The sequence below is a fragment of the Mixophyes fleayi genome, chromosome 1 (genome assembly GCF_038048845.1).
Source record: "Mixophyes fleayi isolate aMixFle1 chromosome 1, aMixFle1.hap1, whole genome shotgun sequence".
NCBI classification, from domain to species: Eukaryota; Metazoa; Chordata; class Amphibia; order Anura; family Limnodynastidae; genus Mixophyes; species Mixophyes fleayi.
The window spans coordinates 103,193,030-103,219,828 of NC_134402.1; the positions used below are offsets into that span (position 1 = coordinate 103,193,030).

A 26,799-nucleotide genomic window follows, 5' to 3' on the forward strand; every position below is an offset into this window, starting at 1 on the left:
CTGTGCATGATTAACGAAATCCTGAAAACATGAGCTGTTGGGGGTGCATGAGAACTGGAGTTGGGAAACACTGACCTAGAGGTTTGTTGTCCATTGCGTGTATACTAAAATGTAATTTTGAGTTTAATTGAAATGGTGGAAGATCTCGTTCAGTCCAGCTGATGTTACCATGGCAATACACATACCACATGCTGAGAAATACTGAATAATGTGGTGGAATAACAAACTCTCAGCGATTTAATCAAATTGTGGGATCATTTTTGTTGTTGGACTCTTAGCGGACACTGTATTTTACTTCAACTTCACTGGACCATAGTTTTCCTTGAGCCACGAAGATAGAAAGTTGAGGTTAACTGCAATATTGAAGCAAGTCAACAAATAAACTGAACAAAGTAATGAGTTGACTTCACCATGTCAGAAAGTTTGCCACCAAATAACATAACTGTGACATAGTTTTGAAAAGAGCATCTACATGCCTTTCACCACTGAAAGGTAAGTGGAAAAAGTGTGATGTTTGTGAGGGGTATTTGGTAAAATTTGAATGTCCGTGGAAAGGGCTGATGGCATGTAAGGGGCATATGGGGAGGTCTGATGGAATGTGGGGTGGCGGATGGGCATGTAAGGACTATATATGCAGGGGCGCCAAGAGGAATTATGGGCCCCGGTGCATCAAGTTCATACTACAAGCTATAGTACAATATTCTAAGAATGAATGAATGATGCCCTCCCCCTCCCACTGGGGAAACACGGAATACCAAAAACATTTTTTAAAAAAATTTAAAGAAGCCAACTGGTGATCTGCAGTGCGGGCCCCCTGGCATGCCCAGGCCCCGGTAATTAGTTGGCCACTGCTGGTCTACACGTTCCGAGCCTCTATCCAGAAATCCTCCCATATAATAAAATAAAGGTTTTAGGATTTTTCTTGTAGCCAACACAATAAAAACAATAATTATGCATAACAATTACAAAGCAAGACAGATCTGCACAGAGATTTTATTATGGCCTTCATTCACACTCACTAATGGAAGTAAGACAGATGGACTTTACTGCTTAACTGACATAACCAATCAGTATTTTAAACATGTATGACATACGGGAGACATCAAAGCATAAAAGAAAGCCAATAAACAAATATATAGCTCTGGGATAGAAGAAATCAAATAAAACAACAAGCCATAAATAAGCCAAAAGGTCACATTGATGGAGCGTCTAACCCATGTTTAATTGAACACAGAATGAAGGACAGCCCGATTAGAATTTAATCAAGTTCTTTTATCTTTACCCTTTTCTGTGTTTTGGCTAATGAGAAAAGGATTACGATAAAGCAGCTTAAAAATGACGTTATAGTGTATTTTTCAGTGGTTTATGATATTACACTAGTAGTGTTCTTTTATCCACAACTGGGTGACACAATGCAAGAGAAATACAAACAAGAAGGGTGTAAATGTATATAAAGGAAGGGTCAAGGAATCCCATTGTAGGTGACTTTTGTAAGAGCCAATTATTGCACTTGCCCAACACATCTTTTTCTACATGTATTCTGTCAAAAACCCCAAACTTTATAAAAGTGCTTTATATTGTGAATTTAAAAGAGAACTAGATATAATAGTCCAAAGGCTGAACTTGAAAAGAACTAGAGTTTTAACAGCACTGCTTCACCCAGCAATTCAAGTAGACTATAACAGATAATTATTCTGACGGGAAATGTCCTCTGTGACCACTAAGAAAAAAATAAACAAACACCTAACTAAAACACACACTACAAATTAACAATGGGAAACCCAAAAAGAAGAAACTATTCTACATAAAGTCAAATACCCATGTGTTAGAAAATGCACAAAGTACTTTGGTATTATTTAATTATCCCAAAAATAAAATGCTGCATTATCCTATTTCTATTTCTATGAAATAAATGTACAACACATTATAAGTATATACACTATATGGACAAATGTATTTGGCCACACCTTTTCATTTTTGAATTGAGGTTTCTCAATCAGACCCGTTGCCAGAGGTGTATAAAATCAATTACCTAGTCATGCAGTCTCCATTTGCAAACATTTGTGATACAAAACGTTGTTCTGAAGCGCTTAGTGACTTCAAGCGTGGTGCTGTGATAGGATGCAACCTTTGTAACAAGATGGTTCATGAAATTTCATCCCTGCTGGATATTCCACAGTCAACTATAAGTGATATTATTTAGAAAGCGGGAGCGATTAGGAACAACAGCAACTCAGCCACTAAGTGGAAGACCACGTTAAATCACACAGCGGGGTCAACGACTGCTAAGGCACAGGGCAAAAGTCGCCAACGCTCTGCTGATTCCATAGTTGAAGAGTTCCGAACTTGCACTGGCAAAATATAAGAACTGTGCAGCGGGAGCTTAATGGAATGGGTTTCCATGGGCGAGCAGCTACATGCAAACCTCACAACACAAAGACCAATGCCAAGCTTAGGATGGAGTGGTGTAAAACACACCGACACTGGACTGTGGAGCAGTAAAAACGTGTTTTGTGGAGTGACGAAGGGCACAGCTTCTCTGTTTGCAGTCAGATGGGGGAGTCTGAGTTTGGCGGATGCCGGGAGAACATATAGGGCTAGATTTACTAAGCTGCGGGTTTGAAAAAGTGGGGATGTTGCCTATAGCAACCAATCAGATTCTAGCTGTCATTTTGTAGTAGGTACTAAATAAATGAAAGCTAGAATCTGATTGGTTGCTATAGGCAACATCCCCACTTTTTCAAACCCGCAGCTTAGTAAATCTAGCCCATAGTGTATGTAGTATAAGGGGCATGCGGACAACAGTTCCAGGTGGCTGCACTTTAGATCAATTCTGTGCCCTTCCTCCCACATAATCATCATCTCAAACATATAAAACCACTAATAATTTGCAAAGGAAAGTCACATCATCAAAGACAGGGTTGTAAAAAATCTACTGGAATACCATCACAGTTGAGCTGCTGGTCCCTGCGAGTTTAACCTTACTTGCAGACATTTCAAAACTCTCCTCCAGGAGATCTCTACTAGGGAATGCCAAAATTCACAGCATTTCATAGCAAGGGGAGGGGGGGGGGGCTCAATGATACAAAATCACATCCGGGAGGATGCCTACTCTTCTGGGAAATTCCGGGAGAGTGGGCAAGTGTGAGTTTAACCGTTATTGCTGTTGCCATGTCTGTTTCTCCTTTGTTTTTTAACTGTTACATTTTCACAGATGGGCTGCACATACTTGTCCCTTGGGACTCTCTATAATGCTTTTTTTTTCAAAATAAATATTGTGTACAAAAAAGAGAAAGGTTTTGCGCCATGGTTTTTATTTAAGCAGTGGACTTTTACAGCTTTCCTACATTGCATTTATTTACAAACGGTCAAGGGAAGTAATAGAGGTGCGAGTGGAATGATTGGAGATTTTACCGTAGTAACTGTAGAAATACGCAGCCACAATATTCTGAGGTACAGCGCAGCTAGCTGAATCCCCCCATAGAGGAGGATCTTTGCATGCAGAGAGATACTAGAGAGGAGCTTTATGGATGTCAGCTTTTTGAGCTAGAGCATTGATGGGCAAGCTTACAAGTGGTCTTTAAACCATATTACCCTGAATCTCTGTAATAAAAATAGCTCCAAAATGACATCCACAGCTCTACATCACTTATCCCAAAATCATCCCATATGCCACTCAGACTTCCCAATGTCCACAAAATTCCACCACGTCACTCAGACCTCCAGCCTTATCTTTGTGATTAGGGTCTCGAATTTCAGTGGTAAAATTAATACAACAGCCGGGGGCTTCACTGCGTATGCTCAATTTTTGGGTTGAAGGCATCACAGGAGGTCTACCCAAAATCTTTGCTATGGTCCACGGAGATGCAGCGTTCCGTTCCGCCTGACAGATGTTAAAATCAGGCGTTCAACATGAGTTCTTAAAGCCTGGTAAACACTGCTTTAACTGAGACAGTCCAATATATTATGTAACTGAATGGACCTGCCCACACTGTGTAGCCATCACAAGCAGTATATTGCCATGGAAAATATCCCAAACATCCTCACTATTCTAGTTAAGAAAATTATGTTTCATTACGTGGAATGTGGTATTTCCATGTGTAATCTCAGATATCACTATGAGATATTAGGTCACACTAATCAGTTTAACTGGAACCAAAATAGTTCTATCAATACTGCTGTAGGAAAATAATGTAATAAAGTTATCAAAAAATATAAATGTGGCTTCATCAATAATTGTCTGCTCAGGCTGCAGCAATGAAAGTGGTATAGTTTAGGAAGTGTAAAGCACATGAATAAGAACCTGGTGTTGTTTTGGAGAAAAGGAGTCAGTGGGAATGTTTTCTTATTCATTAAGCCATCAGAAGCACTAAGCAATTTACCAGACAAGTAATCCCTTAATCAACATCTTGCAAAAACTGCTGTAAAACATAGTAAACATATTGCAGACATATTAACCATAGTTAATCAAAGAAACCCCAGCAGTGTAGACTACTGACTTTTGTTGTAAAAATACAACAAAACACACAACCCAAATAGCTAGTAAGAGAAGTAAACAGAGTGTAAAAATATATAGTTATTAAAAGCAGGGCTCTACCTATTTCCATAATTGACCCCTGGAGAACAGATGTTTCCACACTAAAGGTTGATTGGCTGCACTGTCTGTAGACTGTACTAGTGGTGCACAGATAGCATGGATTGTGTGCCCTAGAAGGGAAGGGAAGCTTTCCTTATCTGTGTGTTAATAATACCGTTTGCATACTGAGCTGGGCATTGTCTCATAGGATAATGCATTGTAAGCACATTCCAGGTCCACTTTGGAATCACTAAAGACAACAGAACGAACCCAAAATAATATGATTTTAATGCAAAAATCAAGATCATTGTAGGTATTAGCTTTGTTCAGCCTAGGGCAGTTCTCAAACCTCTTCAAGCTTTACCAACAGTGCATGTTTTGCGGCTGTCTACAGTAACATAAGTGTGAGAGAGGCCATTAAGCCGAAGGAGTTTAAAAGCATGTGTTGTGAGCAGGGCCGGATTAACCCGAGGTCTAACTGGGCTATAGCCCAGGGGCCTCGGGCATCCAGGGGGCCCTTCAAAGTCCTCAGCAGCATTATTGATCGGTCCGGGGGCGGGGGCGCCCCCAGCCCGATCAATGCTGCTGAGCACTGTCACTGTAGTCCTCCGTCCCCGGCGCTCAGTAATCTGCTTACTGAGGAGATCTAGTGAACTCTCGCGAGATCTCCTCAGTAAGGAGCTTACAGCGCGCCGGGGACGGAGGACTACAGTGATAGGTAAGCGCTTGGGGGGGGTCCTCACGGGGTACGGGGGGGGGGGGGGGGGCGGCGGGTGGCTCACATTGGGGGCCTCACGGGGGAATGGAGGCGCCCTTAGCCCAGGGGCCTCCATTCCCTTAATCCGGCCCTGGTTGTGAGCTGACAATGTTACTTACCATTAGGGGTTAAGTCTGTGATGGAGTCAGCCAATTGGGATGAGGTGGGAGTGGTCGTGGAAAGAATATATCCAGCAGTGGAGGAGGAGAGAGCTTCCTGTTTCCTGGATCCGGATACCCACCCACCCGCCCTGTTTTAAGTATATTCAGTTGCAATACTTCCTTGTCACGAGGAACGAGGTGTGTGAGTGGTGGGAGAGCATGGCAGTCAGATGGTTGTTAAACATACGGTACTTAAGTGTTGGCAATGTAGCCTTGGTTCCCTCGTCGTTATCAGACTCGTTGATAGTCTAGTAAGGAGTATCAGGTTTTGCCTTGAAAGGGCTTAACCAGTTTGAGTCCAGAGGGTATTGAGTTAATTTATAGTCAATAGTACCGGCCAATAGATAAGGTTTTAACCTGGGTTGGTGGAAAGGAGATGATCTTCCACCTTATTGGTTTATGTTGGTTTTAGCTGGCTGCCCTGCTCTTCGCCACCTATTTAAAAAAAGGTCCAAATTGTTGATAGAAACTTTTGATAGAAATAAAATAAAATTAAAATAAAGAAAATAAAATAAATAAAATAATTTAAAAATAATAATAATAAAAATAAAAGGACCTTTTTATTTCCAAACTTAAGTCGGTGTCCGTGTCTTTATTTTTGGTTTGTAAGTGTTGTACAAGGTTAACCCGAAAGGGGATTCACATAAGAGGGGAATCAACACTATATGCATTTTATTGGTTTCACACAAATTGCACAGTTATTCCAACCAACTCACATGGTCCAAAGTGTGTTTGACAGACAAGAGTCGGCTGCTAACAGCAAGGAGCCTTACCTATATGACTAGTTCAAATACTGCAGTTTCTATGGTGAACTCCAACCACTCAATATTAATTATAAGCTAGAGTGAAATCCAATTGATTAAGGGCCACAAAGTACATCATTGGGTCTGTAATCAATAACAAAGTTAATGCTAATTCCTGTTAGCAGCACAGTGGTTAGCATTGCTGCCTCACAGCACTGGGATCATAGCTTAGATTCTGACTAGGGCCCTATCTTTGTAGAATTTGAATATTCTCCCCATGCTTGCTATGGTTCCACCAGGTGCTCAGTTTTCTACCCACAACCCAACGACAAAATGCTAGGTCAATGGGCTTCTGATGAAATTAACCCTATTGTGTGTGTCTCTCCGTATGGTGGTGATTATAGATTGTAAACTCCACAAGGGCAGGGACTGATTTGAATTAAATATTCTCTGTACAGCACTGCATAATAGTAGGTGCTGTAAAAAATACTTCATAATAATAGCTGCCCAACATCGGATGCAATATCACAGTGTGTGTAGTCAGCATTAGGTACTACTTGTCTTTAGAACCCCACCTTCATCATCACACGTTAAAATATGTAAGTAAGCTATTCCATTTTTAAAACATGGAATTATTGCCTTTTGCAAGTCTGGGTTGTCATCTTGTTTTTGCAGGAAGCAGTTCAAAAACTATCCAAATGTTCGCAATTGGGAAGGTTTTTATTATTTTAAGTGAAAAGCAGGTGGCAATCTGTTCATAAGGGCATGTATTGTGTAGTGCTGGGAATCCCCTTATGACATATTTGTCAATTGATTTTTGTCGCTGACAATTCCCTTCTTTATTGAACAAGGACATAGTTAACCTTTTGTTCACTATGAAAATTACAATGTATTCCTATTGTACTAGATTTATATGTCAATCTTACTTTTTCTTTGCAAAGTATAGTACAGTGATCAGAGGAATTAGGGTTAACCCATCACATAATTGTGGGGAATAAGGCCTAAATCATAACTGCAGTGTAAATATGGTATATCAAATAAATCCATTCATAAACAGCTACTAAAGTGTAAAATGTGAAGTCAGGGAGTCTGTTGTGTGTGTATTTGGTGGCTCTGCACATCCAAGTGTTAGAAGATAGCAATGTTACCTGTGTTAGCTTCAAAGACCTCATAGGGTGAGCTATATCCTGGCATAGGATGGAGTTTTGACACCTGAATAGACTTTTAGGAACCACTCAGCATGGTGTCTGGCTCAAGCAGACCATGTGTTGACTTTATATTGACAAAAATAATTCAGTTTCAAATATGCCACTTAAAATCAATAAAAGTAGTGATCAACCACATATTCCTCAATAGCATGATAAAAGGCAGCTCATATGTCAAATTAAGAATTCTGCCACTCCGACAAGATGAGGAAATGAGTATAAGCTCAACAAACCCTGTAGCCATGCCTGTTTGGTATCAATAGATGGGTAAATTCATAGAGGATCTATTAATAATAAAATTGGGTCTGTGCGACACTCCACAGAAAAGTTAGGTCACATAGTAGAATTGGGTAGTAAATCAGGCAACATGCAAATGGTGATTAGACCACAACCCTCCTGGAGGTGGGGAAAGGTGTAAATGTGAGAGCAATGACAACAAATTGTCAGTTTCTTGGGGTTCAATCTAATTGAAGGACTGTCCATCTTTTCTGTCTACCCCCAGGCATATAGATTATTATACATAAATTATACATAAATTATGCTCTGCACTCTCATCCCATTTGTTTTTATAACGGTTTGCAATTTTTTATTTGTATGTCAAAACTTCATCTAATTGTTTTTTACTATCTGTAAGCATTGTACATTTTGTATATTAAACCTAACAATTTAATAGTTCTGTCCTTATTGCTTTAAACAAATTAATTGCCTGTGTAAAAGAGATAAAATTGCCTGGCCATGCTAAAACCTTTCATTGCTGAGGTGTGAATTGTGAATACATTTGTATACCAAGCCTAGTGTGTGCCGCCTGTAGATTTGTGTCATAGAGCCTTGAGGGGTTAAGGGTTAACCCATTGATTGCTGGTGTGTGCCTTGATACCTGTGTGTAACAAGGAGTGCTCATTGCATGCCAGTGTGGGGCAGGACAGTGAGGTTCTATTGCCCTATTCAATTGTAAGTGACTGTGGTTGTGTGAGCGCTGCTTGGGGGCGATTCAGCAAATCTGCAACCTGTGCGATAGATGAGAAGATTAAGTGCTGGGATCGTGTGTAACCCCATACCATAAAAACTTCCAAGTCACGAGTGCGCAAAGTGTGGTTTGTGACAGGTAAACGTAGTTAGGATAGGTTTTCTTGACAAAATAGAGATGATAATTTGTCTGACTGGGTGAATATATGATAAGATATTAAATCAGGGAGTAGCCAGAGGCTACTTCACATATAGGAGCGTATTCAATTGTTGAGAAATCCCGCTGCGTAAAAACTACTACCGTTATTACGGTAGTAGTATTTAGCTGGATTTCAGCTCGCGGCTCAGGGAGCCGCGAGCTGAAATCCAGCGAGAAAATCACTGTAGTAACGGTTTTTCCACGCACTATTACCGTAATAACGGTAATAGTGCGTGGACCGTGGAATTTTCGGCGTTTCCACCAACAATTGAATACCCCCCACAGCGGCGCACAGAGGATTGCCGCCGACCCAAAAAACAAAAAAAAAAAAAAAAAAACAGAGAGAGAGCTGCTGCGCATGCGCAGCAGCTTCGTTTCGCCAGCGCTGTCCTATACAGCAGCCGCGGCGCTGTCTAAGAAGCGTCTGCGGCGGTGCTGTATACTATACAGCACTGCCGCGGACGCTTCTTTGACAGCGCCGCGGCTGCTGTATAGGACAGTGGCCACTTAGTTAGCGCAGGGGGGGGGGGTTCTAGAGACTCAGAAACCCCCCCTGCGTGCGCCACTGCCCCACTGTATATTATAGTGTAAAAGGAAGCACCCATTTTGAGAGAGTTCAGTAATGTGGCTACCTGTCAGATGAAGACTACAGTGCAAAACTGATTGAGCAAAGTTTTTTCATACTTTCTTTCATTTTGACATACATGAACATATCCCCATACAAGGAAATATTTCAGCTTCATGCAATTGTAATAGAGCTGCTAAACACAGCTGATAACAGCCGAAGACATTTATACATGATATACAAATGCCACTTGACCAAATGTTTCAAATGTGGCGTTACTCAGAACATCAGGTGTATGTTTGGTAAAACCATGACGGCCTTTGGAACAGTTATCAGATACTGACCCAAGTGTATTGCAACCTTGAGGTCAAAACTGCTCACATCCAATGGCATTTGTATGAAAGCAAGAAACTGGTCACTACACAGAAATATATTAAATATGAAGAAAACTCTGTTGTTCCTAGCTGAGATAACAACATAATATTCCAGAAAAATAGGTGTTACATGCAAGCCAAAGGTAATTAGGTACGACAACATCTTAAATACTTTTCTATAAAATTAGAAGTCACAAAAAAAAAACAACACTTCTGAGGTTGTACATCACAGCAATTTAGATTTTCAAAAACTAGAGTGTACAAAGAATCACTTGATCACTGCAAGCCAAGCATAACAGAGCCTTAGAGAATTGGAATGGAACAGAAAACTAAGTTGTAATTACGATGTTGTTTCTCTAACCTAGATCACATGTCAAAGGTCAGGTCACGTTTCTGTGACTTGTTTTGTTAAAATAGCAAGAGAGAGGTTATTGATATTTTTAGGAAAGCTCATAACAGGATATGTTTTAGTAAATTGTGTGGCTCATAACTTTTGGGCATAGTTGCCTACTCTCACGGAGTGTTCGGGAGGGATCTGAATTTCTAGGAGTTCTCTCGGACTCCCGGGAAAACACCTTAAACAAGCAGATCTTGTCACCCTAACCCCACCCCAACTGTATTATGCAGCAAATCATCACACTGAGCAGCGGAAGTGGGGCTTAGTGACACCATTCACTTGGTCTCGTTCCCCAGACTCAACAGCAAGATCTCCTCTTTTTCCCCCCACAGTCTTTGACCTGAGTCCCTCCTTCAGCAATGTTCAAGCTGTAACAAAATTCATAATTTATCCTGCATTTTTTTCCAATAGGAATTTTTCTCCAACATTACATACATAACATGACCAAACCATGAGCATGGCTGACTTCATCCATAACGACTTTGTTGTGTTCACTGTGTGGTACTTAAAGATAACACCAGTCTATCAGAGAGTGATCAAAGCAATATTAGAGAGATCCCAAGAATGGCACAAAAAAAATTTCCCCAATTTGAATGGATGAAAGATCCTAGACATTGGAGAAGATGGACATATCTGCGTTATTCCAGATATGGTGCAAAATTTCACATTTTACCAGCAAAATTTTGGCATTTAGTGTTTACAGTCCTACCTCAACCATACCACTTAGCAGAATGAATGGTCACTGTCCTGGCTCTATGCACAGACTAGAAATTCAACAAAATGTGAATTAACAAATACATTGTGGAATAGCACTGTGCAGAACAGCAAAGAAAAAGCAAAACTCAACAACTGTTCCTCCACTAAACTCAATTCACAGAAAATGTTGCTGCAAAATATAACATCCATTTTGCATCCATAGTAAGTCATCAATACAAAAAAACAACAAAACCTGTGTGCATACTGTGTCTTGTGATCCACATATGGATTTTCACATTTATATTTGTTTAGCATTGTGATGGAGGGAAGAATGCTGGTTTGTCTCCCTCCATTCTAACGGCCGACTCTCCAACTAAAATATAATGTTTTTATTTTCTACTTTTTAAGCAATGATAATCAAATAACAACATGACCAGCAGGTAAAGTTGTAAACAGAATACACAATAAAGAACAGTTTAAACAACATGTGTAAACTTGTATTCATTTTCTATTTCAGCATGACCACAAAATCCCAAATACAGGTGGTTGCCACTGTAATTATTAAGCACTACCCCAAGCCCCCCTGTGGACAGGAGCAGTGAGCATACAATGGTTGTAAAACACAGTGACAAAACACTATTGAATCTGCCTTTGTACTTTTTTTTTTTTTTAAACATAGACTACAACTTGGGCTTGTTCACACTGGCACTAGTTTTACACCAGTATGTTCTGACTTGGCTCCTGCCAGTGCAGTTTCTACAGCTGTCAAAATTGATATCATTCATCCCTACAGTAAAGGCAGTATCAGTACTTACTTACCCAACACTTGACAGCCATCAAGTTGACACTACAGAACTACTCTTTTTGTATTTGTTTTTTACAGCTGTTCTGGCAGCTGTGACAACAGTTCAGGTTGGTGGTAATGTGGGCAGTTAGAAAGCACTTGTGAGTATGAGTCCTGATAGAGGGCAGTTTTGCAAAACAAAATTGACAATAGATGCACTGAATACAGTTTTCATTAGCTCCAGCTTAGGTCATAACATTTACTGTGGTACAGAACAAGTTTAAGAATGAAACACCTGTAAATGAAGACGTGATATTCAGGTCTGTCAGCAAATAATTATTGACCATGGTTTTGTAAAGAAAAAAAAGTCTCTGTATAATAAATGTCAAAGGATCAATTGTTATGTTCACCATTGCACCTGACATCTCTGCACCACCATAAAAAGATATGATAGTGTCGGAAGTGATCACAAGTCCATGGCATATTATTATTTGTTTGTTTTGTTCTTCAGTTAAGAATCCTAAAGTGCATTTTGTATGGTAATCTTATCTTGCACTAACGCTCAAAACAAAATACATGAATCAGACTCTGCCTGCATTCAACAATAAAAACTTAAAAGCAATGTAAAAGCAGCTAAAATGCATTTTAGAAAGTAGAAAAAAATAGATCACCATACCTGAAAACACCAGACTGGGATAAGCAGATGCCTAAGAGGACGATCCTAACAGACGTAAGCTGCTGAGGCTGTAAAGTTTTCCTTTGCACAGGACTCCTGCAGCGTAAGAGGCCGGTATACTGATCTCATACACAGAAAGGTAAGATTGCCAGGTGAACTCTCCTGAGACAAGGAAGGCTGCCTTACAGCGTAATCCTGGGAGATGATGCTGAGGGATTGTCAGAGACTTTACTGGTAAGCTTCTCGCAGGTTTATCCTCACCCCATGCAAACATGAAATATACAATAGCAGATTGCATGTATGGGTGGGGAGGAGACACAGGCTTAGTATACTGGCTGAGAATTTGTTTCTGACTTGGAAACAGGGAGGGCCAGGGGGGAGGGTGTGCTGAGGACTGGATAGCACAGGGAGGAGTTGTTAAACCTGCAGATCCGACGCTGAGGTGTGTGAAGTGTAATACTCCTCCTTTGCAATATGAGGCCAGTGATCACAGCCTCTAATTTACATAACCTATATTCAAAGTGACTTGTAGCCTATTTAAAGACGTCAGTAAATGAAGGAGACATTAGTTGTTTGATGACAGTTAATGTGCAGCTAAATATAGCAAACTGATAAAAGATAAATACTGACATATTTATAATATATATATATTATATATGTAGATGTATATATTAATATTGGTTGTTAGTTTCTACAGTACATCTATTGAATATCTGATGCATAGTATAGCACCAGATTATGTATGTCAGCTTCAACACCTTGTACTCAATTTACTGTTGCCTAGGGTTTGCCAATGTTTAGACCCCCTACTTTATTTAAAGCTAGATCTGTCCATATCTATTCAATATAGCTCCATTGAAATAGGTATAGATAGATAGCTTTACATACCAGCAGTGCATGCAGTCTTGTAGCCAATTATGCAACAGTAAAGCTGGGTACACACTACAGGTTGTTCATCCAATCATAGTGCCGATCACACAATAAACGACCGTTTGGTAAGATATCGCATTAGTGTTTTCGCTCCCATGATCATGTTTTATCGTAACAAAGCACATCGTATAGTTTGATTTGGTATTTACAAACCTAATATTTACGATCAACGGTGGGACGCCGTTCAAATTTGGAAGTGTGTACGCACTCACGACCGTCTGGCCATTATTTAAATCTATGATTTTGTCTCTAATGTGCTGTTATGTCCGTATGTATCGTATGAAATAAAGATTTTCCAATGCTACCTCTGTGGTTCCAAAGTACAAGAGCTTTATTCGCAAAATATATTACAGGGCAAAGTATCGCATGCATATGCCTGAGCGGTTGGCACCAACAACAAGCTTCTATCGGAACCCTCTGGTTTCCAAAGCCAGAGTTGAACATTTTATACATCTTGCAGTCATAAAAAGCAGTGACATCACAAAGATACACAGTTACGGTATTATGGTCCACATTCATTGGTCGATGGGTCATGACTTTCCAAGAACTCCACACCCTATTGGTTGATTTGTCTGGTCATTGTTCCTAGTTTGGCCAGGTGTCCTTTTCTCAGGTTCCCGCCTCTAGACCTGTACAAACTGGTTATTTTATAATATCTCTGGTGTTGCTTTTTACTGTATAAAAGTATTAGTTATAACTAGCATTTGCAATGTGCGAACGCTACATAAATAATACCGGAAATGTTCTCATGCAAACAGAGTAATTCCAAACTCTGTGTAATTAATGTGTTGGAAATATTAATTAGCTTTTTCACCACATTATATTTTATATTAAATGGTAGAAATACATTAATCTTATTTACATGTTGCTACAATAATGATTAGGTTGCGTATTGATCGTATCACAACTGATTGCAGTGTACAGAAATAATTACCACCTTTGTCCAATTATTAAACTTCAACAGTGCTCTGTGGTCTAAACATAAAAAGTAAAGCACATGGAAATAGTGATCTTTTCATAGCGAATCAAAAATAAATCTTTCTTACATGCTCTATATGTCACCTATGTGTTCCTGTATGCAAGTGTACACAACATGAATTCTTAACACATGTGCAAATACATATTCTTAATAAAGTCTCATTTATTTACTTTATTTACTGATTTAACACGTGTCCATTTCTTAAATTTATGTATGTATAGTTATTATGCTGTTATACCACTGAAGTTATTTTGCTTGCTATAGATAGATAGATAGATATACACACACTATAGATTTCCACTCTGAAGCTAAATTCTATAACCTATTATGTAGAGATGAGCGGGCTCGGATATCTGAAATCCGAGCCCACCCGAACGTTGCCGATCCGAGCTGGATCCGAGACAGATCCGGGTATTCCCGCCAATTGCAAAACTGAAACCGAGGCTCTGAGTCATAATCCCGCTGTCGGATCTCGCGATACTCGTATTCTATAAATTCCCCGCTAGCCGCCGCCATCTTCACTCGGGCATTGATCAGGGTAGAGGGAGGTTGTGTTAGGCGGTTCTCTGTCCTGCTATATCTCGTGCTGTGCAGTGCTCAGTCCAGTGGTGCAGTGTCCTGTGCTCTGTCCTTCTGAGTTCAGTGGTGCTGCTGGGTCCAGTGCTGTGTCCTGTTCAGTCCAGTGGTGCTGTGTCCTGTGCTCTGTCCTTCTAAGTTATTTCCCCATTATTCCCAAGTTATAAAAAAAATTAAAAAATGTTATAAAAAAAATAATTATAAAACAAAGAAATAAAAAAAAAATATCCAAAAACAATCCTGCAGTATAAGTCCATTGGTACTGCAATATTACAAAGTTCACTGATTCAGCAGTATAAGTCCAGTGGTACTGCTATATTACAAAGTTCACTGATTCTGCAGTATAAGTCCATTGGTACTGCTATATTACAAAGTTCACTGATTCAGCAGTATAAGTCCAGTGGTACTGCAATATTACAAAGTTCACTGATTCAGCAGTATAAGTCCATTGGTACTGCTATATTACAAAGTTTACTGATTCAGCAGTATAAGTCCAGTGGTACTGCAATATTACAAAGTTCACTGATTCTGCAGTATAAGTCCAGTGGTACTGTAATATTACAAAGTTCACTGATTCAGCAGTATAAGTCCAGTGGTACTCTCCTGTGCCGCATATAATTTTTAAAGGCTTTGCCGAGTGTGTGTGGCTTAGGGGTACGCTCTCTTGTGCTACATATAATGGAAAACAAAAATTTGGAGGATAAAGCTGCGAGGAAAAAGCTCAGTTTTCCTAAAAGACCCGCTGGCGGGGATGCTAATAACATCTGGTCCAGACTGAAGGACCTGCCAACCATTGCAGACATGTCTACTGTTGCTGCATTGGATGCTGTCACAATAGAAAAAATGGTGGAGGATTACTTTGCTGACACCATCCAAATAGACATGTCAGACAGTCCATATTGTTACTGGCAGGAAAAAAAGGCAGTTTGGAAGCCCCTGTACAAACTGGCTCTATTTTACCTGAGTTGTCCCCCCTCCAGTGTGTACTCGGAAAGAGTTTTTAGTGCAGCGGGGAACCTGGTCAGTGAGCGGCGAAGGAGGTTGCTTCCTCAGAACATTGAAAAAATGATGTTCATAAAAATGAATTATCAATTCCTTAATCAAGTACAGCACTGCCCTCCAGATAGTACAGAGGGACCTGTGGTTGTGGAGTCCAGCAGGGACGAATTGATAATGTGTGAGGAGGAGGAAGTACACACTGTAGGGGGAGAGGACTCAGAGGTTGAGGAGGAGGACGACATCTTGCCTCAGTAGAGCCTGTTTATTTTGTACAGGCAGAGATGAATAGCTTTTTTGGTGTGGGGGCCCAAACAAACCAATCATTTCAGCCACAGTTGTTTGGTAGGCCCTGTCCCTGAAATGATTGGTTTGTTAAAGTGTGCATGTCCTATTTCAACAACATAAGGGTGGGTGGGAGGGCCCAAGGACAATTCCATCTTGCAACTCTTTTTTTTGCATTATGTGATCATTCAACAGTCGTTTGCCATGAGCACAAAGTAAAACAAAATTAAAACAAATTCTACTAATTAAACCAAAAATAAAATGCCCTGTCATAATCAAAAACAAGAGGTATGATGTGCTAGAACTACTGTAGTGTTTATAAGTTATAAACACTACACTTGAAAGCTTGAGCCTTTAAATGAAAAAGTCACTCTTCATTGCACGAATATTTGCAACAGGGACAGTTTTTTTGTTAACAAAGTCAACAAATAACACTTCGACGCTGTCTGTCTTTCACATACTTGATGGGATCTCAATGATGAATGCTCTGTACCATGGTCGTCTAAAACAAGAGTTATTGATGTGCTATAACTACTGTAGTTTTTATAAATTATAAACACTACACTTGAAAGTTGGAGGAGGTATTGTGGCCCCGGTACCAAATTGGGTACCGGGGCCACTCCACTATGCAGTCCAGATAGAGGCGTATCAGATATTAAACAACATTGACTGTTGCTGCCAAATCATAAATTAATGAAAATGACCTGTCATCGTCAAAAACAAGAGGTATTGACACGCTCAAACTACACCCTGTATGTGCTGCAGAGGATGTAGGAGCAGGCAGCTGTGCAGTGGAATTCAGACCATTTGAAGGCGGAGGTATTGTGGCCCCGTTACCAAATTGGGTACCGGGACCACTGCACTATGCAGTCCAGAAAGCTACCTCGGTGAAACATTTTGGACTAAAAACAATATTGTGAGGTGTGAGGTGTTCAGAATAGACTGGGAATTAGTGGAAATTATTGTTATTGAGGTTAATAATAGCGTAGGAGTGAAAATAAACCCAAAAACTTGATTTTAACACTTTATGTTTTTTTTCAAAATAAATTAGAATCCAAAACCTTAAATCCGAACCAAAACCTTTCATCAGGTGTTTTGCGAAACAAATCCGAACCCAAAACCTCAAGCAAATCCGAATCCAAAACACAAAATACGAGACACCAAAAGTGGCCGGTGCAAATCCCTACTATTATGGCAGTATAAATATATGGACAAGTACTTAGGTCATACATAATAACTTTCAAAGCTTTATTTTCCATAATGAATCAGGCCCAGGGTGTACTCTTGTGTACTGAATCTATGGACTTGCCCATATGTCTTATACTGGACATTATAGGTTATCGAATTTATATATAATCAGGCAGTAGCACAGGAATTTGAAATACACACAGAGGTATATCAAGCAACATAAAATAAATATACACATGGTACACCAGTAAATGAATGAGATTTTAAAGATATTTTTTACATACATGAACATGTGTTTACATTTCATGATCAATACAATTTCATAGACATGACATGTGCTGTGGTACATGTGTAGGATGTTCACAGGTGTACTGAATCTATGGCATACTTGCTTACTCTCCCGAAATTCCCAGAAGGCTCCCGAATTTCGGAGAGCCCTCCCGGACGAGTAGGAAAACCTCCCGCATTCGCCAAAATTCACGGAATTGATTGGCGGGGGGCATGGCTTAAACGTGTCATTAAGCCCCGCTCTCGCTATGCAATGTCGTTACTTTCGGCATTTTATAGTGGAATTCTGTTTCTAAAAACTTGTATTATCCACCATTACTTTACATTACAAATCAACAAGAATACAGCATTCAGTGATTGATACATAGGTATACGAATATGAACTTCTAACAATAAAGATCTACATATCAAGACAATATAGCATCCGGATAAACAATTTAAACCTTTAAGAAAAGGCATTTATATAGGACCATTCATTTATGGTTATATGTATACATAATATGTTTAGATGTAAAAACAAATGTGTAAAATTAATATATATTAAAGGCATACATATAGGACCATTTCAAGTACACATGCTGTACTAAGGATTGTTATGATTCCTAGTAAACTCAGCAAGCAGCCACGGAAGTATAATACAAATGTCTTTATTCCAGCAAAATATATAAGCAAGATTCAGTTCCAGGAACATGCATGTTTTCATAAACAGGTATAATGAACAGGTATGGCAGGAAGGTACACAGAAATGAATGGTTCCACAGAAAACTAATATAGTTTGAATGCAGGGATAAGGGCAAGTTACCCAATTCCAGGATGCAAAAGTTTAGTCCAGGAAGCAAACAGAGTCCAGGCAAAGTAAATGTCACAAGCAAACTTGCATAGTCCGGTAATCAGGCCAAGGTCTAAGGTAACGAGAAGTCCAGCAGAATCCAGTGTCCAGGCAAGGTTCGGGGTCACGAGCAGACAAGCATAAACGGTAAACAGGCCATGGTCACAACAGAAGATCAAATATCAGCAGAATAAAACAGGAACAGGGGGGACCACAAGCAGCAGCCAGGTATACAAGGATGAACTGCACGGAGCACAGCTTGAGGCAGGTACTTAAAGCAGTGCAACAGGTGCAGTTCCAATCAGGCATAATGCAAGGTGATTAACTCCTTCAGGCATGTAGAAAAGTTCAGGAACAGAACAGCAGCAACTCTGGTGGTATGAGGTACTGCTGCTAGGTACAAATGACAGACGGAGTTGTAACAAGGATACAGCATAGATACTCTACTGTGTTCCTATATGTATATAGACAAAAAAATGCAATGGTCACCCAAACCACTAATACTTGTGCACTGCGTAGGTTTAAAAAATATTATTATTTATTTTAAAAAGCAATACATATCCACATTGAAACTGTGAAACTATCAATTAAAGATCACAATCAAAAAATTCCACTTAAATTTTCGAGTGTAAAAAATACCACAAAAAATACATCAGTAGATGCACCTACATATTCAATATGACTAGTCGTATATGGATAATCCAAACATCAAGCAAAATGTCAGAAAGACACAATAGTGGTATATACTTATGATGATTCAGAATAACCAATTGCGTGCAATCCTACGGGGATATATGCTGATACTGTAGAGAGTCCTGGGTTTATAAACCCAAATTCTTGACCGGAATAAGCAGATGTATATGTGTATACAGGGGGATGGTTGTCCATGTGGTACACTGTTGATTAAAGTCTCTTACAGCCTTATATAACACTGAGAGTATTTCCTCAATCGTCCAAATAAAATTGCACAAAGCCTGATGGCTGTTTGATTATAAAAGCAAGTGGTAATTGTAGCAAAAAATAAGTATTTAGAATCCCACCTGACGCGTTTCGTAACCAGCAGGCAATTTCATATGTATGCTTTTAATATATATTAATTTTACACGTTTGTTTTTACATTATATAAATATATATGTTATAATGGTATATATGATCTAACTTATCTAATGATCTAACTATTTATTAAATGCTAATGATCATTTACCCATCATTTAATGCTATATACTATTTTACAATTATATAATTTTATAGATAATTTGACCGTGGAGCTGGCTATAGTTTTATAGCAATTTTTTTTCATACATATGATACAAATCAATATTTTTTTTTGAGTTGAACAAATTGCTTTTTAACATCATTAATGTTTCCCCTCAATGTGTTTAGATATTCTTGTAGCTTTGCCATCTTTTTGGCCGCACCTCTTGAATCACCTGAAGCCTGAGAACTATTGATGTTTGTCCCCTCCTTTTCGCCTTCAGATCTTTCGACTGAAATGACGATGTTATTTAAATGAAGAGCAGAACTGAAATTTAGTTAATTTTAATGATGAAACAGGAAACAACATCATTTTTAACACTCTCCTGGACTACTACCATTCGCTCACCTGGAAATCACTTTGTGCTTATGCAGGGGCGAATTGGGAACTTAAAATATCCCTGGAAAGAAGTCTGAAAGTCGCCTCATGTAGGCGGGGCAAAATGAGTGGTAGGTGGGGCCCAGTATGTGTGTGTGCCCCGTGTGTCTGCCCCTGTGTGTGTGCCCAGTGTGTGTACCTGTATATTTGTCCTGTTCTTGTCACTTTCTCTACCTGTGGCTGCTGGTGTCTTTAGCTCAGTTGCTGCTTGTCTGGATCCTGGAGTTCTGGAGGACCTATTTGGAAACAAAAATAGGTACATGAAATTTAGAAAACTCCAATCATCCCTGTCTTTAAATTAATATCACCCACATTTATTAATTAGGCCTCCCACCAGCCCCAACATTAAATAAATAGTACTCACATTTGATAAATACATTTATTTCCCTCCAACCAGCCCAGACATTAAATTAATATCATATACATTTAATAAATAGCCCTCTTCCCCAAACTCTGCGCCACATTCAATTAATAGCCTCCAAACCACCCCATCTTGAATTAATAGGCCCAACCAATAAATTAAATTGCCCCACCATCCTCCCACAAATAAAATATCACCCATTAAATAATTACCCCCCACCTAAACACCACCATTAATTTAATAGCCTTCCTCCCGCACACATTATATTAAGAACCCCCCTCCCTTCCACCCCTTACACAATATATTAAGAACCACCCTCACACACTACATTAAGAACCACCTCCTCTCTTCTATCTCTTACACATTATATTACGAACCCCCCCTCACACAATATATATATATATTTATTTATTTAAAGCCCCACATCACACTGACACACTATATTAACATAGCCCTCCTTCTCTCACACACTATATTAAGAACCCCCCTCCCTTCCATCCCTCACACACTACATATATATTAAAAGCCCCCCAATCACACACTGTAACATACCCCACCCTCCCCCCTCCCACTAACCTTGTAATATCTGCTGTGTGAGAGATGCAGACAGCCTCTCTTGTCACTCTGCATGTGTGGCTGCCTCCTCCTATCGGAGCTATAGACAGGAGTCACATGGGACGGCACCTATCACGTGATGTGCATCCCATGTGACTCCTGTCTAGGAGGCAGCCACACACAGGGATCCACGCCCACATTAAGGAAGGTGGCTGGTCCCAAAGGAGGGGCCAGTCACCCACTACCACACTGACCCCCTATACGCTGGCAGCCAGTCCAAGGGGGGGCTCACAAATTTAAATTTTTTTATTAAACCCAAAAAAGACATTCAGCGGCCTACCGGAAGAAGTCCGGGTAGGTTTTATGGCCAATCCGCCCCTGTGCTGATGTCACTTCTGGGTTTGACCAGGTATGCTGCTATAATGGTCCATACCAACTGAAATGTAGATGAAAAATAGTAACATATAGGCACAGGGTACAAATTAAGTTTTTTAACTGATTTTTTTTAAATTACTTTTAATTACCTTCTTTAGGTTCCACATTTATTTACCCATTTCTCATGTCTATGATATTCTCTTTTATGTCCACATTGGCTATGGCTATTTCTCTTTACTTTTTTTTGCGTTGATGTAGATAGTTGATCACGTATTTTTCTTTACTTTCTTTCTGTAAATAGATGGCACTGTTTTACTAATCATTACTAATCATTATAGTTAATTACCAACACAGTTTACCAACAAGTTTTATTTTCATACTCACTTTTTTTAATGCTCAACTATTTGCTTCCACTTTCTTACTTCAAATCTGACCATTGCTCTGGAACTTTCTTCTTTTTTTTAAAAATAAATAAATTTGCATATCATATTAATCAGCTTCTGCATTATTATTTATTTTTTGTAATTTATTTTTTTGTAATTTTTTTTGTGGCACTCATAGCCATAATGTGTGTAAAAAGTGATTATACATATATTTTTATATATATATATATATATATATATATATATATATATGTGTGTGTGTGTATATATTTATATGTATATATATATATATATATATATATATATATATTTATATGTAAAAGAAGTGATTATATATATATATATATATATATATATATATAAAATCACTTTTTCTTTCTTTATATACTGTGTGTATATATATATATATATATATATATATATATATATATATATATATTAGGGACCCCCTTAACTTACCTTTCAATCGCCTAAGTCCGATCCCCTTCACGGAAGAGGGGACCAGGGAGGGAGCCGGATCGTGACCACAAAAGGTAAGCCCATCATACTCAGTAGGAAAAACGGCCCTGGTTCATCAAGGGGGGGGTTCATGGGGGGAGTTATTGGGGGGGCCCTGCCTGCTTCATTTGTACTGGGCCCCATGATTCCTGATGGCGGCCCTGAGAATTAGAAGCGAGTAATGGCCTGTAATAATCAAGTCATTTACCACCTTAGCCACTTTAGTCTCTGTGGAGTGTTAGAAACAAAAGCTGGACTGAAAAGGGTCAAATAGATTGTGTGAGGAAAGAAAGTGTGGCAGAGGGAAAGCTTACAAGAGAAATAGACTAAACATGATGTATAACTGTGCAAACATCTACTAGAAGTACTTGAATGTGCTTCCACTTCTAGAGAAAGTAGAAGTAGTATGCAGTCCCTTGACCTGCTGCACCCCCTCAGAAGTTCCCCCCATAGTAACTGACCCTGCTCAAGTCCCATAGGAGGGATGTGGCTTTGAGCTGTATTTGTTTATTGTAATAGCAGGACAACAACAACCTAATGTCCTTTGGTTCTATTTTACTGAGCTCCCTGAAAGTGCCCACCCCAAAGGCCAACTGCAATATCAAAATTATATTTGAGTCATACAAACTGCTCTATCTGTAGTACTCAGCGTAATAATTTTAATTAGGTAAAATCACACAAAATAGTTGGTTGGAAAATGATATGGTTTCAGTAGTGGGACAAGCAAACATTTGCTCATTATGATGGGTGGTGCAGACCAGACATTAACAGATTAGGAAGTACCAAAGACAATGCAGGGTATACTGCTACAAATGTACTAAATCTGATAGCAGGTGGCACTTTATTTGATTTTTTAAAATGTATACATGTACATTTTAGTCTACACAGATGAACATCAAAAAGTGGAATAAATAAACTGTATAATTTTTGCAAGAATGTAAAAACATTTTGTTATGCTGGACAACATATTAAAATGAACGCCAAAGGCTGAAGTCCCGTCATATTTGGAAATGATGCAGTAGGAGTCAACAAAGTCTTTTAGATGCTGAAAACAAACTAGATTTTACACCCCCGCAGAAGTGACAGTAATCAGCCTTTACTGTCTGTAGGATACCTAAAGCTAATTCTATGTTGGATATATGTTGGTGCATTTGACCCCACAATTATTCTGCATCAGTTTGACAGGAGCCGGCAACACAGCAAGTCGTCATCTGAAGACATCTGCATTCCGGTAAGTACTTCTTTTTGCAGGTCGGCCTACTCTTCATTAGGACTCCTCATGTCGTGCTGTCATCTGTCGGGGTAGTCAGTACCGTGAAACTGACTACCATCGGTTTGACAGGTACCTCACACCATTACTCTTTGATTTTGGGTTACCCAGTTATTTCCACTACCAAATTCTCAATCTCACATTATGACACTGACCCTGTCATATATTGAGCTGTCTTCATTTATCAATTAAGGAATTGGAGTGAATAGGTCACTGCCTCCTGCAAGATGGGAACACTCATCCTAAAAATTATTTGTGCTGCTGCAAACATTGTTGTAATCTGGCTACAAAGGTACTAAATGTAATAGCATGTGGTACATTGAGGTGATTTTTTTTTTTTCATTTATACATTGTATGTTTCACTCTCCGACAAACATGAGTAAAATATTGTGCAGAATGTCCATGTGACCTATAAATAATGGAATAATGGAAAAATAAATTTGTGCAAAAATAAAGTGTGCTGCAACGGCCTCCTTTATGTTTGCAGCAGTATTTCCATACAAGGGATGTTGTCACACAAGGCATTTTCAGGATTTACATATAAGAGAAGACCAATTATAACTTGCATGTTGTATGCTTATAGTCTAATGAATGTCTAGTGAAAAGCTAAGACTTTGCGGAAGAAAGCAAATTGGTCCTTAGCTGTCAAATTATACATTTCTTTACTGCAAAGAACATAAAATACTGCAGCACCCTCATCCTTATACTTTTGTATAAATGCCAACAATTTCCTGAAAAATATGTGTTATTCTTACCATTTGCTACATTTTTCATGTGAGGTCTGGGATAATTAAATACTAAATATTTTAAAAGGAATATCATTTGTTTATGTCTGAAAATGCTGTAAATGCACATTTTTCTCTTTTAAAATAAATCCATTATAGATGGGGTCATTATATTTAAAGCATGAAGTCCTATCAAGATCGTTCAAACACTGGACCTCATTCACAAAGCAAACTGCAGAAAGACCTTCGTGGGCTGCACAACGCACTTCAAGGTGCACGCCTGCAATCTGCTCTCGGGAGGCTCCACAAACTGGGATGCGCCAATGTTTGTGTGGAGGCAGAACGCTCTGAAGAGACTCACTGGGAAAAAGTGTTAATGTTACATCAAAGTCCAACCTCGTACCACTTTATAACAACCCTTTTCATTAAATAAAATTGTTCTGATTTTCTCTTAAAGGATACTCAATGTGTGCTTGAAGCTTTCTTTACATTGGCTAAAATATGTCTATCAATGTTTCTTTCCTGAAGTGAAACTGGTACGTGCCAAATGCATTCAATTAAAAGCATAGGATGAAGCACGATCTTCTGCAGAGTGGAAACTACTTCCGCATAACAAGGAATGTAACCTAAAAATGTGTCTGTTGCGACCTTTTTGCCACACTCTCACTTTGCCCATCTGCTCATATCAGCAATTATAAACTTGTATTCCCTCACAAATGCCACCATCTGGCTTCAGAAATCCATACACTTTGGTGGAACACACAGCACCACCAAATAGGATTCTGTAATGTGTCCCAGTCATTTTACATTATATCTTTTAGGTTTTTTCTTTTACTAAATAGCATACAGAAATAATGAAATTCTCCTGAAGAAGTCCCACATGATGAAACAGAAAGAGAAGAAATATAGCCTGGTACTCACAGCATATCTTCCACCGTGATGAAGCAAAGCAAACCGTGTGCATCGTCAAGGTATCCTGAATTTTAGATATGTAATCCTACTGATTGATAACTGGTATGCTCATCTCCATACAATTAAAATTTGAATAAAAATTATTTGTTGCACTATATAGAATCCCCTTTTTCTCTCTTTCTCTTATGTATATGCAGTATACACCGATCAGCCACAACATTAAAACCACTAACTAGTGAAGCGAATAACATGGTGTTAACACCAAAACACCCATAGCCAAACCAAACTTTACACCATCATCATCATCACCATTTATTTATATAGCGCCACTGATTCCGCAGCGCTGTACAGAGAACTCATTTACATCAGTCCCTGCTCCAATGGAGCTTACAGTCTAAATTCCCTAACATACACCCAGACAGACAGAGACTAGGGTCAATTTTGATAGCAGCCAATTAACCTAATAGTATGTTTTTTTTGGAGTGTGGGAGGAAACCACACTTTATGACACCATATACTGTCAAGTGATGTCATTAGATAGTGTTTTTTTACATGTTGCCACATATTGTAGTGCAATAAAGTTTGCACCGCAGACCTGAAAGTTAAATGCTTTTGTTTCAGGTCATTATACTTTGCTAATAAATATATATACACCAATCAGCCACAACATTAAAACCACTGACAAGGGAAATGAATAACATTGATTATCTCGTTACAATGGCACCTGTCAAGGAGTAGGATATATTAGGCAACAAGTCAACAATAAGCTCTTGAAGTTGATGTGTTGAAAGCAGGAAAAATGGGCAAGTGTAAGGATCTGAGCGTCTTTGACAAGGGCCAAATTGTGATGGCTAGACGCATGGGACAGAGGATCTCCAAAATGGCAGGTCTGGTGGGGTGTTCCAGGTATGCAGTGGCTATTACCACCTAAAAGTGGACCAAGGATGGTCAGCTGGTGAACCTGCGACACGGTCATGGGGCTCCATGGCTCATTGATGCATGTGGAGAGCGAAGGCTGGCCTGTCTGGTGTAGTCCCACAGAATAGCTACTGTAGCACAAATTGCTGAAAAAGTTAATGCTGGCTATAATCAAAAGGAGTCAGAACACACAGTGCATCACTAATGCTGGCCACTAACCCCCTCCAAAAGCGCCTACAATGGACATGTGTGCACCAGAAATGGACCATGGACCAATTGAAGAAGGTGGTATGGTCTGATGAATCACATTTTCCTTTACATAATGTGGACAGCCAGGTGTGTGTGCATTGTTTACCTGGGGAAAAGATGGCACCAGGATGCACTATGAGAAGAAGGCAAGCCGGCGGAGGCAATTTAATGCCCTGGGTAATGTAACAACGGTAATCCCTGATGGCAGTGGCCTCTTTCAGTATGATAATGCGCTCTGCCACACTGTATAAAGTGTTGATTTGGACTCAATCCAATTGAACATATGTGAGATGTGCTGTTAAAACAAGTGCGAGCCATGGAGACCCAACCTTGCAACTTACAGGATGTAAAGGATCTGCTGCCAATGTCTTGGTGCCAGATACCACAGGACACCTTCAGAGGTCTTGTGGAATATTTGGTTCAACGGGTAGAATATATTCTTTGTATGTGTTAAGCAATTATATTGCAACTTTGAGTCTCCCACACAACTGTAAATGCTGTGCCCTTTTTTCTATAGAACAAAGTCACATACCATTCAGTGTAAAGTTAATGAAAGGGGACAATTACTATATTTACAGGGCTCATATTTCTTTCAAAGTTTGGCAAAGCTAATATCTCAATACTTTAACTAACTGCTAAGATACCCGTTGTAACATCACTGTTTTACACTTATAGGGCCTGATTCCTTAAGGAAAGTTAAGGAAAGTTATTTGTGTGCTACATGAAAAACAGTCAGTATTTAACTTGTGT

General features: G+C 39.2%; 1 protein-coding gene across 3 annotated transcripts in view; it reads right to left on the reverse strand.

Annotated features, from left to right (window-relative positions):
* FHIP1A (FHF complex subunit HOOK interacting protein 1A) overlaps positions 1-26,799 on the reverse strand; it is a 199,410-nt gene that overhangs the window by 142,921 nt on the left and 29,690 nt on the right. For 2 of the 3 annotated variants that reach the window (XM_075198811.1, XM_075198802.1), the window contains exon 1: positions 12,100-12,431. The exons of the other annotated variant lie outside the window; for it this stretch is intronic. The gene's annotated coding sequence lies outside the window, so the exon portion shown is untranslated. Of the gene's footprint in view, positions 1-12,099; positions 12,432-26,799 lie in introns of those variants that run through there. 3 annotated transcript variants of the gene reach the window in all.